A 4521-nucleotide genomic window follows, 5' to 3' on the forward strand; every position below is an offset into this window, starting at 1 on the left:
ATCTGCGGATTTAGATTTCAGGTTATGATTTATGGTCAGGAATTTGGAGTGTTTCATGTCTGATTTACGTTTCGGAACGGGGATGTGGCTCATTTAGAGGTCATATTATGCTTAAGGTCATGGATGTGGGGAAGTAGCGGTCAGATTGGCGATTGGTGACATGGTTTTGGTGGGGAGATGCCTGGTTAGGGTTTAGGAAAAGGGAAGAGTGGTGGTGGAAGTCAGATTAGATTAGAGTTTAGGCTCAGAGATGTGGGTTGTTAGAGGTCAGATTAGATTAGAGTTTAGGCTCGGAGATGTAGGGTATTAGAGGTCAGATTACGGTTTGGAGGCAGTGACGAGGGGACTTCGAGTTCAGTTCAGGGTTTATGGAATGGGATGTTTGGAAGTTAGTTATCATATTAGGATAAGGGGCGGAGATGTCGGAAGTTACAGTTCAGATTAGGATTCAGCGTTTGGGATAGGATGTTGTGGGAGGACAGATTTAGGTTTCGTGACAGGGGTTAGCTGTGTTAGAAGTCAGTTTACGTATCGGGGCAGGTTTGTCAAAGAGTTAAGATGAGATTGGGTTTAGTGACAAGCATGCTGAGTTTGATAACTGGCCAACCTCTCCCAACAACACAGGTCACCTTGTCCTGGCAACATCTTCGTAAACCTTCTCTGAACTCTCTCAAACACACACACACACACACACACACACACACACACACACAATCTTTCACGATCTCACAATCTCTCTTTACACAGCCTCCAATCCCAGACGTCTCTCTCTCTTACAGCACTTTCCTACCATTCTGCATGTTCCTGCGATTCAGAGCACTGTTGCTCCCAATGTCCCGGTCAATCAGACCGGGAATATTAAGTTGGAGACGAGACGGTGAATAAGAAGATCCGGAGCCCGGACGGGATACATTGAAGCTGCATCTGGGTTGCGCTCAGTGCGCGCCTTTATTAATCAACTGTAGCACAGAAATGATCGGATATTTCACCGCGCTGAGCACCTGCTCCCTGAATTTCGACTGAGTCACCGCGTAAATAAACGTGTTCGTGCACAAGCTGAAATTCCGCATCAGGACGCCAAACAGATGAAAGATCCATTCAGAATCATTGAAATTGAAACCATTTCCTTTGACCTGATAATATATGAAATTCACGACCAGTGTCATCCACAGGAGGATGAAACTGCCGGAGAGGGTGAAGAGTAAAACCACAGACCTCCTCCTGCTCTCCATCTCCGGGTCACTGCGGTTCTCCCCCTTGCTCTGACCCTTCAGCCCCTTACGGACCCGACTGGCCACTAAAATGTGTCTGACTGTCAGAGCGTTGAGCACCAGTATCGCAACAAAAGGGAGCAAAGGAGTTAAAACAGTCTCCAGCCAAGCCTGTGCTACCCACCCGGGGTCAGTGGTACCTTTGTCTATGCGTTTACAGAACCACGGCGCATTGTCGATGATCACTTTGGGTTCTAAGAGGAAGTATCGGGGAATGTTTTTCAGAAAGAACAGTACACCGGTTGTTGTTAGAACCACAGCCGCAGTTTTCCCGGTGCAATATTTTGTTTTCAGCTTCTGGCAGCAAATGGCGACAAACCGGTCAAAGGTGAAAGTCACGGTGAACCAGACAGAACAGTCTGTGGCTGCGAACCTGAGTACATTGATAACGCTGCACATGGGGGTAATGTTCAAAAAACTGTACTTAAAGTAATTGTTTTTCATTCGGTAGAAAATGACCTCGGTGACAATGGTCAATAGATCGGCCGCTGCCATGGCCACCAGGTAGCGAGTGGTGCAGGTAGAGAGGCCGCACTTTCCCCGGGACAGAATCACAATCGCCACTAAATTCACTGCAGAGAGAGAGACAGAGAGAGAGGAGGAGAAGAGAGAGAGGGAGAGAGAGAGACAGAGAGAGAGGGGGAGAAGAGAGAGAGGGAGAGAGAGAGACAGACAGACAGACAGACAGACAGACAGATAGACAGACAGAGATAGAGAGAGAGATGAGAATAGACACTGGCATTACTGAACAAGTTCTCCGGAAATTAACACGGGATATGTATCGTCTAAAGATCAGGCGTGCGAGAATGTTTAAACGGCTAACATTTGACACGGGTCACGCTATCCTTGAACTGTTTTCCTCACTGTGCCAATCAGACGTTGTGTCACTAATCGTCTGTGCTAAAACCGAGCTGCATGAACGACAGTGATCAGTGCTAACCCAGATTCCATCGCTGATGGAGCCAGTTTCACTGATTTAGCCGTGACTGAGCAGGCCTCGAGAAACTCGGCATCTGGTGGACCTGAGGGATCCGGAGGGAAACAACACACACAAATTACTGGACGAACTCAGCAGCTCAAGTAACAAGCAACACACATCAACGTTGCTGGTGAACGCAGCAGGCCAGGCAGCATCTCTAGGAAGAGGTACAGTCGACGTTTCAGGCCGAGACCCTTCTTCAGGATGAAAAGATGCCCCAACCTACGACGTGTCGCAGAGGGAAAGCCGGGCCTATTTTGTAAACAGAAGCTGATGGCCTCATTAAATAACTAATTCTACAGCGCTCTGCACTTGGATAAAATTGTTCAGCATGTCTGTGGACACAGACTAAGGTGATTAAAAGCAAAAAAAAAAAGATTATGAAGACACGCAGTCCTCTTTTATTGTCATTTAGTAATGCATGCATTAAGAAATGATACAATATTTTCTCCGTTGTGATATCACAAAACACAGGACAGACCAAGACTGAAAAAACTAACAAAACACATAATTATAACATTTAGTTACAACGGTGCAACCATACCATAACTTAACCAACGGGCAGTAGAATCCGATTGTCACAGACTCCAAAGGGAAACATAAAACACAGGATCAGGTGTTCAGTCCGATCAATTCCTCAGAAATAGTGAACTTCATAATGTAAATCCCTCCCACTCCCATCTTCGGGGGAAAGTGCCTTTCGCCAGCACGGGTATAAATCTGGACGAATTCCCATCAAAGCCCACCCAGTAGGAGAGTTACACTAGGACTATTCCGGAAAAGGTGTCATTAAGGACACGAAAGAAAAGTCCGAGTCTATCTCTCTGGCGGAGGAGAGACAGACGATTTGATTCGTTTGTCATTAAATATGCAAAATAAGCATTTCAGATTGACAGGATCGATATCCCTGACGGATATTTGTGCAATGGTCATCAAGTTGGAAGCTTGTCAAATGATCACAAACAGTCCGCACCGGTTAACATACAGAAAGACCAAACATGAACTCCACTCACTCACCAGGAACTCCAATGACGGCAATAAACACGTACAAAACTTTCTGCACACTTCTGTAACTATCTAACATTGAGGACATTTTCTCCGTCCAGAGATTCGACCCGCTGTACTACCGGCGATCTCTCGGAATGAAATGCTAAGGCATCATAAGCCTTGGGTTTTTAATACCATTTAGCGACTCCACAGGGGCAGACTTCAACTGATTTAGAAATAAAGACTTTCAAGTTATTTCTAAACCGATTACGTCAGGCATGTGCATTCCCCACAGTGACAGATAGTAATGGATTGTGTGATGTATTCAGGGCTGTAAATTGCGAGTAGCATTCATTCAGCAAAGGGAATATTGTTTTAAATGCTATCAAACCCAGATTATCACCTGTTGATGGTCTCGGTGTGACTTTTGTCCATCAGTTGAAGAATTGGTAAAGCAGATCGACTAAGAGTAAAACGGCCGCTCCACCCTGATTCTGTAGCAAATATGATCGATCATCATCTGAATGCAACCACAAGCACGAAAAATAAAATGCAGATGCTGGAAATCAAATCAACACACACATTTTAATTCTACTTCCCATTCTCATTCCACATGTCAGTCCATGGCCTCCTCTAGTGCCGTGATCAGGCCACACAGGATGGAAGAGCCACACTTTACGTTCCGTCTCGGTTGGCACCAACCTGATGCCACGAACAGTGATAACTAGAACTTCCGTTAATGTTCGTCCCGTCCCCTTCACCATTCCTATACTCCCGTTTCCCCCTCTGGTCTTATCTCCTTACCTGCCTATCAACTCCCTCTGGTTCTCGCCCTTCCCTTTCTGCCATGATCTTCTACCCTCTCTTATTAGATTTTTCTCTCTCCAACGATTTATCTGTTTCACGAAATAACTTCACCCCTGCCCACTCCCGTTGTCACCTATCTCCTACCACATTGTACGCCTTTTTCACTCTCCTTCCCCCGCTTTCCTGCTCTGAATTCTCTCTTTTTTTTAAAGACCTAATCAAGGATTTCGGCCCGAAACCTAGACAATACTCTTTTTCATCGAAGCTACCTGGCCTGCTGAGTTCCTCCGGTACCTTTCTCCACGTTGCTTTGAATGGAAACCCATCCCTCTTTCCTGATTATCATTAACCTTCCTCAGGGTAGCAGAGGTATACCAAACTTTGTCCTGGGTCAAAAACATGTCTCTGTTCATCTTCATTGCAATAAATGTTTGCTCTGAGAAAAGGAACGTCGCTTCCCTCCGTTTGTCTTACATC

General features: G+C 45.7%; 1 pseudogene; it reads right to left on the reverse strand.

Moving 5' to 3' along the window:
* Positions 1–935: 935 nt before the first annotated feature.
* LOC134340937 (probable G-protein coupled receptor 139) lies at positions 936–3435 on the reverse strand (annotated as a pseudogene).
* Positions 3436–4521: the final 1086 nt, after the last annotated feature.

This window comes from Mobula hypostoma, chromosome X2 (genome assembly GCF_963921235.1).
Source record: "Mobula hypostoma chromosome X2, sMobHyp1.1, whole genome shotgun sequence".
Taxonomy (NCBI): domain Eukaryota; kingdom Metazoa; phylum Chordata; class Chondrichthyes; order Myliobatiformes; family Myliobatidae; genus Mobula; species Mobula hypostoma.